This window comes from Python bivittatus, unplaced genomic scaffold, assembly GCF_059951505.1.
Source record: "Python bivittatus isolate LINGU-HERP-01145 unplaced genomic scaffold, Pbiv_v1 ctg000340_np1212, whole genome shotgun sequence".
Lineage (NCBI taxonomy): Eukaryota > Metazoa > Chordata > Lepidosauria > Squamata > Pythonidae > Python > Python bivittatus.
Genome location: NW_028277056.1, coordinates 11,208,398 through 11,221,883, shown reverse-complemented (window position 1 = coordinate 11,221,883; position 13,486 = coordinate 11,208,398).

Genomic DNA, 13,486 nt, shown 5'->3' with positions numbered 1-13,486 from the left:
TAGAGTGCAGGTAACTATGGTATGGCAGTGAGGAAAATGGTATGCTAACCTGTAGATCAGTGTTTTTCAAGCGTGGCAACTTTAAGAGGTGTGGACTTCAACTCCCAGAATTCCCCAGCCAGCAGCATTCTGGGAGTTGAAGTCCATGCATCATAAAGTTGCCAAGTTTGAAAAACACTGCTGTAGATGAAGCCCAGGTGGAATATCTTCTCCAGTTAAATCACTTACTAATAAGTGCCTCTTTTGTCAGGATTCAACTCCAGTTTATTGGTCTCCATCCATCCCATTACATTATCAGGTCCAGTTACCATCGTTATTAATGTTTTATATTCTCCTTGGCTGGTTCAATTATCTGTTTCTCTCAAAGCACACATTTTCAGTATCCTGCTCATGATTAAATGGTTAACCTGGACTGTCCTTCCACGGAGAACAAGGAAAAAAAAAGGGGGGAGGAATGAAGAAATTGCTTTGTAGTATTTATTGTCAGAAGGCAGCTTCTGCATTCTCTGAGGTAATTTATGTATCCAATACAATTCTGCTTGCTTGATATATAGTTGCAAATGCAGATCTTTTCAATTGTTATATAGGCAAAACTCATTGATTATTTTGGTTGGTCAATAAGAATTACTCTTATGTCACTCATTTATTTATAGATTTAAAAAAATACAATGAACCTATGGAAATTTTGTCTCTTAACGTCCAATGAAATCCTGTGTAAGTCTACTTACATAGGATTGACCTTAATTAGATTTATTCTCAGGTAAATGCATAGTGTTGCAATCTTCCTTGGCCATTATTCCATATTGACTAGGTGGGACAGTCCACCTAAGTGCTTTACTTGGGATATGGAAGCATTGAGAAATATATGACATTTCTGGGGTAGGCCATCTGGAGCTTTAGAGTGGAGCATTATCATTATATTTAATTCCATGATACTCTTGAATGTTGCTTAAGATCAATAAAAGGCTGAATATGTGAGAAGGAGCTGAAATTAATGCTAGGCAAGATGGAAATATGCCTGGTAAACAAGTAACTAGCCTTGAAGGTTGAGAATCAGCTTGTTTTCACTTGCTGAGAATGCTGCTTGGTTCTGGGTTGTCAGAAGGATTCATAGGTGGCAGCTGTGATTAGAAGCATCTTTGCCCAATAACCTCCCTTGCAATAACCTGCATGCTTTCCTGAGCCAGATGTATTTGGTTATGGTGGTCCACCCCAATCCTGACTTGACCACTGCAACAGAAGCTTCATGGAACTCTTCTTGAAAAGTGTCTGGAAATTACAGCTTATGTAAAATTGGTGCAAAGTATGGGGATCTTGTGATGCCTGTGCTAAAAAATCTACACTGTTATCAGTTGCTTTCCAGGGACAATTGAAACATTGTATCATTTCCCATTATAAACCTATCCAGTTGTTAAGACAGGTAGGACAGGCTCCCTTGAAATTGCCATGCAGTCCAACCTCTTTCTGATATGCAGAAGAAGGCCTTCTCCTGTATTGTCCCTAGCTATGGAACAATCTTCCTTGAGAGTTGCATTGGGCCCTCTCTTTGTCACTGTGTAGGAAATCTGTAAATATTTTTTTTTTTTAAACACAGTTTTAACTGCTGGATAATTTGAGTGATTTTTTTTTTTGGTTATTTTAATCTGTATTTTTAATTTTTATATTCTGTCCTGTTGCTTCAACCTTGAGTGCTCACCAGAGGTGAAAAGTGGGATGTCAATACATAAAAATACAGGGCTGGCTGAAGGCATGTCCTACTTGGTATGTATGATCTACAGATCAATTTTTAGTAATGGGATCTAGGAAATAAGACAATACTTAGCTTGACACTTGCTCTGGCTAAATTGGCAGAAAGTATTATTAAAATTAGCAAGTATACAGAAAGAGGACATATCTGAATTGACTACCATACTGAACAGGGTAAGAATTCAACTCTTGTAAAGAAAAGACTCTGAGCTGAGCTGGTGATTTTATGGATAGTGCATCCATGTCTTTTTCTTTGCTACAGTTTGGAAGTGGTTCACCACGGCTATCTTCTGGGATGGTCTTTCAACTTCTTCGCCTTTGTTTCAGCCTTAGAATTTTCTTGGTTATTTTCTACCCAAGTATTCATCAGGGCCAGAACCACTTAGCTTTGGGGAGATCAGCCTAGGCTGGCTAAGTATTGCCACCTTCTAATAAGACCTAATCAGTATTTAGGTTTCTCCTAGTAATCAAAGAAAATCCACTTGACACTTGTAAATCACTTTAGTTTTTTCTAACTTCCTTGAAATTTAACATTGGCAAGAAAGTTAGTTCTGAAAATAGAATCAAACAAGGATTCTTACAGAGAAATCGTTCAGCCCCAATAAAGTGGAGAATTCCCACCCACACAGACACTAACCTTGACATCAAAGCTATGTCAAAATGAGCATTCATTTAATAGGAAGATTGAGATCATTTTTTTCACTGATTGCCAGGGGGAAAGAGGTTGAGAGGAAGCAATTGTTCCTACAGCATTTCTTAGCAGAAATCTGTCCTGTATTTTTGTTACAACACAAAAACAAGACTAACAAATGGCAGCATTTTAACATCTCTATACTGTAAAAATCAAAAGAAGCTATAACAGGATCTATTAGGAAGGCAGGCATGTCATGGTAAAACTGGAACAGCTATTATTTGGGAACCTAAAAAGAGATGTTTCATAACACCATCTCTTTGCTGTTAACGCTATTGAATTCAGTGGGCATATCAAAGCTGCTTTCTTCAGAAGGAAGAGAAGATGTTCCAGCTTGGGCTTTATAATAATGGCTCTCCATTGACATGGAAACATGTATAGATCAAACTATGTCCAAATCTTTAAAAATCATACTATCAGCTTCATCTACCAGCATGCTCTATGGGAGACTGGAGAAGATGCCAAAGTTCTCATTGTCCAGATGATGATATAACAAGATTAAAGTGGTGATAGCCAAGTTGGCTTCTTCCCAACCTTTCCCATGTTCCCAGCTCTCTTCTTGAAGGAAGAGATGGGGCTTCTTATTCTACCTTTTTTATTTTGCCCTAGCTAATATCAGATTGTTTCAGCTGAAATAATCTGAATTGGGATGAATGTAGGCTTATCTAAATGAAATGAAGGATCTCTGCATGTCTCTACCAATGCCTTTTTAAGCAGCCAGAAAGAAGGGGTTATGTTTCAGATTGAAAGTGGGAAATGAATTCTGGTTCCCATTCTGTTTTTTCCTATGAAAATTGTCTCTTTGCTCTTTAGGAAAGAGTAACCCATCGTGTACCTGCATGCCTTGAAAGACAGACCTGCATTATGAATTCTGGTTAGGAAGTAGACATGACTTCTTTGGGGCTGAAAAAAGGTTCAGCTTGTGGCCTTTGGCCTCTGGCAGCCATTCAAAGGCCTATTGTAGTGGTGGGTTCACTTATTTATTTATGCAATTTCTATAGCCGCCCATCTCAATCCAAGTGACTCTGGGTGAAGAACAATTTCAATAATTAAAACCATTACAAATTATATATATGGGCAGCCGATATTATCATAAAAATTACATAAAAGTCAACAGTGCAATCAGGTAACGGGACTTTCAGGACCCCAGGCTCAGGCACATATTTATAAGGATTCAGAAGATAGTTTTGTAAACAGCCACCTGAAATTTCCTCTGTTCTCAAAGAACCAACTCCTTGACAGTTCTCAGGAAAGACGTTAAAAAGAAACTAAGACAGCCTTTGCCTTCATATATTGGGAGGTAAACTGGTCCTGTACTGGAAACAGTTCAGTTGCTGAAATTCTTTTTACACTCCTTTTAATCGCAATACATTTTGCTAAAAAAAGGCTCTGTGAAAATCTTGCTTGGAAGAATGACTTTTGGTTGAGTTAGCTGCCAAGAAGTTGGACACCAAGAGCTGCTTTGGGTATCTTTGCTTCTGAATGAAGCCTAAATCTCATGCGTGTAGTCATTTATGTATTTGGATACTGCATTAGACATTAATCCACAGCTTACTAAATAAAGCAGATATGAATTAACCCTCTTCCTGTATCATATAAATCATTAGGGAAAAAGAAAAAGAAAACTAATACTGTACAACTACTCTGGCTCGCCTACTGAAGCATCTGTAAGCTGTTCCGGTGGCTGGCTAAAAAGACAGAATGATGCATGAATGCATTGTCCTGGGCCACACAATTGGGATAATTGATTTAGATGTTAGGAAGTAATAAGTTACTGCTAAGGAGTAGGAGCCCCAGTTAGGAGTCTAAGTTATGCATATTTACCTGAGAGTAAACTTAAAAGACAGTGAGCCTTATTTCTAAGTAAACAACCTTAGGTGTGGCTTATAATCTATCCATTCCAAGTTGAAGTCAGAAGTTTTGGATATTTTGCTTTTCCTTTTATTGGGTGTAAGTGATTACAACCACTCTTATCTCAACGAGACACTTAATTAAGGCATAAAAGAGATGGATGGCAAGTAAATTGCAGCACACTCTAAAGTTTGTCTGTGCAAAAAGAGATAATGAGCAAAAAAATGCTACAGGAGTTAGACAAGGTAACAGCCAAGGGATTGCAGTTTGTGAGAAACTTCAGATTTCTGCCTCTTTGGCATATCTGTGAGTTGTTCAGTCAATAAATTAAGGAAGTCAATGAGATAACCCATAAAAATACCAGGGACTATGTGACTTAGACAACATTCAGACATCACCTATAATTAATTATTTCTAGGTGGTTGTTATCTAGTCCCTTCTGCCAAGCTGCAGAAAAAAAATATATCTCACTCTTTGTCTACTCCTAGGCATCTTGAGTGATTTAAGCACAACAACTGGATATATAGGATGAAAAGGTGGGATTCAGTTTGAAAGCTCTCATTCTGCTGAATGCTGACTATATTACAGGGATTTTTAGAAGGTAGAATTCATATGAGCGTGGGTTGAAGAACCAGGGTCAAATTTCAAAGGTGGGATAAAGAAGAATGCAGGGAGAAAAGTCCAGCTGGACATCTGTAGCTTGGCTGGATATAGGAAAATGGAAACTTTGTAACTAGTTTTTAACAGTTGGAAGAATAAGGGATATGAACTCAGGATGTCGTCTTATTGCCATTTAAAGGGTAGTCTAAGTATGTAAAGTACATGCTGGTGAAGAGGAAGATCTAATAGACAGCTGTGGAAGTCTCCAGGAAGATAGAAATATTCTCTGTCCAGCAGATGTGTCCTGGTATGTGTGTGTGTGTCAAAAAATCAATATGGTAGCCACAACCACACTGACGTTTTTGACCCCTTTCCCTAGAATTCCAGGAAATTATAGTTCTTCAGAAAGAAGGGTTCTGAGTTTACCCCAGTATTGCTCAAACTTGGCAACTTTAAGATGTGTGGACTTCAACTCCCAGAATTCCCCAGCCAGCATGGGTATATGGTTTATCCCATATTTGTTCCCAGAATTCCCCAGCCAGCACATGGTTTATCCCATATTTGTTCCCTTACTTCCTTTTTATTCTTTCTAATCCTGCTTAAGTTTGGAAAGAAAGTACGTAAAGAGGCTCAGGATTCAGTCTGCCATGGCTAACTCTCCAAAAAAATGAACAAAACCAACCAAATTTGGAGTGAGGAGAAAGATGGAATTCAAAAAATGGGCTGGATCAGACCATTTTTTTCTGTGGAGAAAAAAAATTCCACAAAAAACAAACCATCCAATGTATCCAGGAACAGTGGGGTAGGGGCTCAAAATGTCAATAACCCTTCCATTCTAGCCCCCTTCCTCTTCCTTCCCAGGCACATGACCCAGAGCACAGCTTTTATTAAGGGGTTAGAAAAAGTTCCACAAGTCGTGCCCTACAGTGTTCCTTATCTTGTTTTCCTCTGGATTTTTAGTCATCTTGCTGGACCATGGCTTTTGGAAACTCAAATGCATATATACTAACATGTAAAGCTTCAGTTTACATGGATGGATGGATGGATGGATGGATGGATGGATGGATGGATGGATGGATGGATGGCTGGCTGGCTGGCTGGCTGGCTGATAGATGAATAGATAGATTGATGATAGATAGATAGATAGATAGATAGATAGATAGATAGATAGATAGATAGATAGATTAATATACAACCTTAACACTTTTTTTGTGAGAGAGAGATCAGACGTGTGGTACCTAGAGATGCCATGTTATGAGCAAAAGAAAATATTGGAGAAGACTTGCAATAGCAGAAAAACCACCTGCTCTCTATTGATGCCTTTTATATAGACATTGGAGGTCTACGGGTTTCTCTCCATTAAGAAGTTGGCAATCTGACACAAAATGCATTTTCAAGAATTCCTGGGTTGAAATCCGTCCTCTGATTTCCCACAAGTTGCCTTCCCCTGTGAAAAGAGTTTCTCTTGTTCTGCTTCATTTTCAGGCAAATTGAAAACTACTTGATCGTATTTTTGAGGTGACTTCATTGCTGTAATGTGTTGGCCCATTGGGTTTTTCCTTTCTTACCTGTTGCTCCATCAGTCTTAAGATTCCCTGGCTGCGTTCATTTTTAGATCTGAAGGGGCATTGTGTCTTCCCTTGGGTTATAACAGAAAGATGGGCATCCAGGAAAGCTGCAGACTATTAAAGATGGGACACTGTTTTATCTTTTGGCTACCTTTTAAGTGCCAAGAATGTATACTCCACTTGTGACATGTTCACCCCAATCTTCTTCTCACTGAAAAAACTCCAAAAGTGATTCCTATTCCAGTGATTTGAAGGAGAACAATCTGGAGGGAGAGCAGAAAAAGTATTAGTCCAGCCTTCAGTTCAGAATGGTGCTTAGAAATTCAGTTCAGCGCCACTCCCAATGGGAAGATATGGATAAATAAAACCTTTGTATTCTGGGAAAAGCATGAGGGTTCTTTGCCAGTAAGAAAAATAACAGATTCCCTGAATCAAGCTTTTCTTGCTATCCAAGAACTCTTCAATTACAGAAGATGATAATGCAGTCTTCCTGATCTTGTAGCAAGTTACAGTATATGCCTCACTACATCCTCCCCTCCAAGGGCATAGCTAAATAGGGAAGCTATGATGAAGAAGCTAGTAATGTGGAATGTACATTACACCACTCCTGGCATTTGAGTGGTCAAAGAGCAGAGAATGGACTGCATTAATGACATTTAAGAGCAAGAATCTTTCTTCTTCTTTTACTTCAAAAATCTTAGCAAGCTACTTTACAGTACAATGGACATCTCCCCACTGACTTGTTTCAGCCCTATTAGAAGAAAACCTCACACAAATATCAGCATTATTACTCAGATGGAAAGGACAGAGACTGAGTTTTCTCTTGATTTTTCTGTTTCAACATGTAGGCATATGCATAAGTCTTCAGGGAGATCATTTTGACAATAATGCTTTAGAGCCACAGCGCTCTCATCTTCAGAATTTTCTTTTATACTGATGCTGTTTTTAGCAACATGTGGGTTTAAATGGATGTTACTGTTATTGGCTTATGAACTTTAGAAGCTATAGAAGTGCTAGGAAGCAAGAGATGAACTATTATTACTGTGACTAATTTTTTTTTCTGGATTTTTTACTGTCTTGGATCCTAATACATTTACTTAAGGACAAAGCGAGATGGGTACAATGGATGCTCGGGGAAGGAAGAGATGGGAAATCTCTTTGGGCAGCTACCATTCAAAGTTACAACAGCACTGAAAAAGTGACTTACAAGTCCTCACACTTACAACCATCGCAGTGTCCCTGCAGTTACATGATCAAAATTGGGCATTTGGCAACCAGCATGTATTTGAGACAATTGCAGAGTCCCATCATCACGTGGTCACCACTTGCAACCTTCCCAGGGGGCTTTTGACAAGCAAAATCAATGGGGGAAGCCACATTTGCTTAATCACCGCATGATTCACTTAACAACCATGGCAAAAAAGTCATAAAATTGGGTGCAACTCACTTAACAACCACATCACTTAATGATGAAAGTTGTGGTCCCAGTTGTGGTTGTAAGTCGAGGACTACCTGTATTCCTACTTGTAACAATTAAGATAAAGGGGACAGGATGAATTGTCTAATCTGGCACCCGCTGAAGGGAGAAGAGCAGCAAATGCATGCTAGAAACAATGTTTCCCATTAAAATATTCTTATCAAAGGGTCAACAGTCTGAGTTCTCAAGTTATTAATGAGACATGTCATCAGACCATCCCCAGGTGTTGTCTGTTAGACACAATACCTTATTTAAAATATCTTTGGCAGAAAGTCAATTAACTGAGTTCCTAAGTTACTGAAAAGACATCAGACCACCCCCAGGTGTTGTCTGCTGAAGATGATGCCTTATTTAAAATAACTCTGATGGAGGGTCAGTGGCCTGAAGTCATGGCCAAGTCACTGATAAGAAATGCTATCAACCCATTCCCAGGTTGTTAATTGCTTATTGCTTATATTCCCTGTCTCTTAAGAAAAGTATAAAAGGGTGGCAAAAACCTCCAGACACTTTGAATGTCCGTGTAGACCTAAAGTCCAGGAAAGAAAAGGGGCACTGCTGCTACCTGCTGGTTTCACTGCCGTTATTGATGTTCCTGGTGAGAAGTGGAACACAGATTGGTAGATTTCATTGAAATTCTCTCAACATTTATTCAAAATATTTTCACCCTGTCTGGAGCTTATTGTCACCGAACCTATTGGCTTCTGGCTGGCCACCAGGGAGCAAAACAGTGTTCTTTTAAGGAAAATCTTGTTTGTTTGTTTGTTTGTTTAAAATCAGAGTAGAAGCTGTATAAGGTAGGGACATTTGTAAATGAAACCAGGTACACTGCTTTTCTTGCAGGGGTCCCCCACCCTTTTCTTTATGGACATGACATTTCTTGGACATCAAACTCAGCATATACTGACTGCATCAACATGTCCATGCAATTTGCTTGATAAGAGTCTGGAAATGGTTTGGCATTGCCTTCTTCAGGTAAGTATCTCAGAAGCTTTTGAAAACTGTCACCTAAGCAAGCTGTTTTGAACATATTCTACCTACTCTATAACTGACAGGAGCTATCTTCATTTAAAAAAAAAAATCACTCAGAAGCAAACTGAATTGCAAGTAAGAATGATGTTGCATCAAATGTTTGTTTATTTATTTTATTTATATTTCAAATTTGTCACCACCCATCTCATTGCAGAGCGACTCTGGGCAATTTACAATTAAAAAAAAAAATTAGTTAAAGTAGAATAGATATATATGAAAGTATGGTACATAAGAAACAAAGGTAAAGATTCTTTTGAGTTAAATTCTTGGTGCATACACAGACAAATCCATGTGATTTTCTCGCAACAATACAATTTGCCACTATCTTCTTCCAAAATGTTTTGACAACTTCTCAGGCTTCTATGTAGCCCTGGGATTCCCTGGATGGTCTCTCATCCAAGTACTAATCAAGACTGACTCTGTTTAGCTTTTGATATAAGCCAGGGTTAGTCCATCTTAGATATAAAAGATATATCTTGGATATAAAAGATTATATTGTTATCTTCTTCCCCTCCCCACTTACTGATCATTTGTTGTGAGTCACTGAGAGCTTCCATAGCATCATGATTGCCACCTTCCAATTCCTCGCAAATCAATCTGCAATCATCTTCAGTATTTACAACTATATTGACATCTTACTGAGTATTATCATGGTGAGTCCATCAATACTCCCCATCTTTTTCTCTACCTGGTCAATAGGAGAATGCGAAGAAAGCATTACAGTCAAGCTCCATCCTTTTAGCCCCCATCAGCTATGAAATAGCAAACGTGTCCTCATCCCTAGTCCACACATAAAATAAATAAATGGCTAGTGCCCAAGCCATATTTTCAGTGCATGTATTTTGTCTGATCATTTGTAAGACAAGTTTGATGCTTTGCCAAAAAACTTTGCTAGGAGGGAAAACTATGTCAGGGAAGGATGGAGGCAAACAACATAACCAGGTGCTTTTAAATACCTGAAACACTTCTTAGCCAATTTTATTCTGATTCAAAATGCCCCATGATTTGTGAAAATGTAAGGCATATGAGCAGTTTTGTAACCAGCGCCTTCCCCAATAGTTGTGACTATGGTTGCATGTTGTTGTTATTTCCACCAACTCCCGTAGACTCTGGGTAGCTTACAAATGCAAATACAAAACAGTAAAAGCAGTTAAAAACATACAGCCCCACAGGCAGCCCTGCCTAAAACAATCATAACAGCAATAAATCAAACCAAATGAGGGGACCCACGAACACATCACTCCAGGCTTGAGATCAAAGTGAGATCTTAAGTGCTTTTCAGAACCCCGGGAGAGAAGGCACTGTCTGGTCTGTATCCCCAAGGAGATGCTGTTCCAGAGGGCAGGGGCTGTGACAGAGAAGGCCCACTTCCTTGGTCCCACAAGATGGCAACATTTATGTGAAGGGACCTGGAGCATACCAGTTAGGCAGAAACAGCTGGAGGTAGGTGGTCCCTCAGGTATCCAGACTATATGCCATAAAGGACTGGGGAGGGAGGGGGATGAAGAAAGGTAGTTCTAAACAATGCAATATATGAAAAGACATTGGAAACTCAAGTTTGAGAAAGAGGATATTAGAGGTTTTCAGTGGGACAAGAAAGGAATGGCTGACTTATTCCCAGGAGCAGATGAGACAGGGATTCTTCCCCAAAGGCTGGCAGCAAGGTCTATCCTCAAGAGCTGCAGAATCACAGTGAGAGCTTTCTCACCCAAACGGGACACTTGTAATTCAAAGGCAAGGTGAAGCCAGTACCAATTCGGCTGTGGGATTCTAAATGTTATTGGATATAATTGATTCAGCTCCCCCAAACAGAAGACATCATGAGAACATCCAGGTCTTCAACCAATCCATAGTGGCCAACCCTTGGGTAGAGAAATGGCTGTTAATGGCTCTTTAAAAATTATCACATTAAAACAAAACAGCTCTACCAAAGTGTACATTAAAAGGGACTGGACTGATGTTTATCTGCACAATCTTACCAAGCAGTAGGGCATCATTGGGACACTGGAGGTGATCCTTTTTTTCATTCACCCTAGCAACTAGGTGGCCACACAGTTATGTTGTTGGAGGAAGTGGGACCAGGAGTTTTTAACCATTTTTAGAGCATGGGGGCAGGTTGATCCTTTCCCCCATTTTTCGAGATTGGTTAAGCCTATCTGTCCTTCACTTTTTACAATTCTTTAACTTCTTTAACTGCTAATATAATATGAAGTTATTCCACCATTGTCCAGCAATTTGCTGCAACATTGTTAGCACATTCTTAGAGTTTGGAGATGACCAAACAGATCTGGGGACTGCATGTGTCTTGCCTCAAAGTGCTGCCTTTCCAAGCATTAGGTTTTCAAAATGGTAGAAAGCATGGGAGTGGGCAGTCATAACCCTGGAAGAGATATTATAATTCTCTCTATATTTGTGGGGAGAAAGGATGTTTTTAAACTTATATAGATGTAAGGAGTAAGGAAAATATCCATAGTTCCCTGAATAGTTAGATAGGCTGACCAGAAACTAGGTAAAATTGCTTTGCAGGTATATAATTCAGTTGGATCATCCTCAGTTTAGTGAATCCTGTGCTTGTTTCCAGGGACATGAACTATGAACTCTTGAGACCCATTTAACTCCATGAACTTAGAGAACCCAACATTTGGACACATGGGTATCTTCATCCATTTTTGCAAATAGCTTTTTAAACCCTAACAGATGGTGCCTGAGATTCAACATTCTGGTGAGAATGTTGACATCAGTGCTTCATTTCCATGCTGTTTCCTTAGAGTCTCCCAAAACTTTCTCATCTGGGGGCACAATTCTATATTTGTAATTTCTGGACTAAATTTAGAGACACACTTACCTCATTACACTTAAAACAATATATAAAACATTTTCTCGCTCAGCATCCAGAACAATGGGCAGCCATCCATTTTGCAATTCTAAAGACACTCCAGTTGATCTAACCATCCAGAATTCTATCTTTTTCTTTGTTCAGGCACTACCCATGTCTGCTTCAGGGTATTCTGATGCATTCTTTTTTTCTTCCTTCTTTAAAATGGATTTCTACTAATCCTTTCATCCTCTTCAGTGAAGCATCCTGATTTGATATTCAGTTCCAGAGATATTATTTGGAAAAAGAGATCCTGGATATTTGGACATATACCTGAGGGTACTTCCACACCATACAGCTTCCTGTCCCTAATCCCTCATGAACAGTCTGAAACTTTCCTATAATTGTCCTCAGTTCTGCAAATCTGGTTGGGAATGTGCAGGGAAACCTGTGAGCCAATCAGTGCTCCCTCCTGTCACAATGTGATAGAGTTCTTTTTTGAACTGGAGGTGTATTGTTTTGCAAGGGTGGCAACTGACACAGAAAAACAAGACTGTGGAGGCTTTAATGCTTTTTACTGTATATTTACAGTATATTATTTACAGCAGGTATTTACAATAGGTATATACAACACAATAGTGGTGTTCACCCAGTTTCAGTTTCCTCGTAAGTGTCCCTCCCTGAGATTATCCTCCTCTATCACTCCTGCTCCCCCCCCCTTCTCTCTGTCTCCCTCCCCCATTTCTGGGCTTGACAAGAGAGAGAGTGAAAAGAAAGGGATGGGCTGGAATTTATTGTAGTGTGCAGAGAATGACTTGATTTTCTCCTGGATCCACTCAGCCAAACACCTACTGCTTCTCTGTTGGGGGACGAACGTATCTCAGGGTCTTCTACCCAGACCTTCCCCATAGACCAGGACTTTGCCATCGACAGCCAATCTCTTCCTTCCCTTCTTGGGTGTTGGATGAAGCCACTGCCTGCAGCCAACCAGGTCCCTCCTTTCTGTTTCTGGGTCTTGGGTGGAGCTCTTGTCCCTCTGGGTCTTCACTTCCCTTCTTCCAGGGAAGCCACCAGTGGGCTTTTCTTTTCTCTTCCTGACCAGGAACTGACAACTGCTCCGCACACTTAACTTCTCTCTCCAACTTTTCTCTCCAGCCAATTGGATCATCTGTGCACAGACTTTTTCTCTTCTCTTCTCTCTCTCTCCAATTTTTAGTCAGACCAGCAGCATGTCCCCCAGCAACTGAGGAGGTGGGTGTCTCCCCCCAGGACTCTAGTCCCCAACACCTATATACCAGGCTGGACCAATGGGACTCAACATCTCACCATAACAGCCCTGGTTAGCAGCCAGGTCAGCTCATCAGCCCTTGTGACAGCACAGCTGCCCGTCAAGGCCACAATTGAACTTCTTTTTCCCCCTTTATTGATTCCAATAGCCTGCTCATGCCCAGTGGAACAGCAATCATGCCAGGCCACTAAAACCCCACATGCCACATCTCCAACTGACCAATAGGAGTGTGTAAAAAGTCATGCGATCAGTGATGGGCTCCCTGCAGATTCTGAAGTGACAAAAATCCTTTCATGCATTCTACATAAATGTAGAATAAAATACATTGCTGGCAGCCCCCCTCTGTTTTCAGTACATGGTGAGCACACCTGTCTGCTTGTTAGCAAAAACTTGAGTTCTTCCTTAATTTCTACCTACTTAT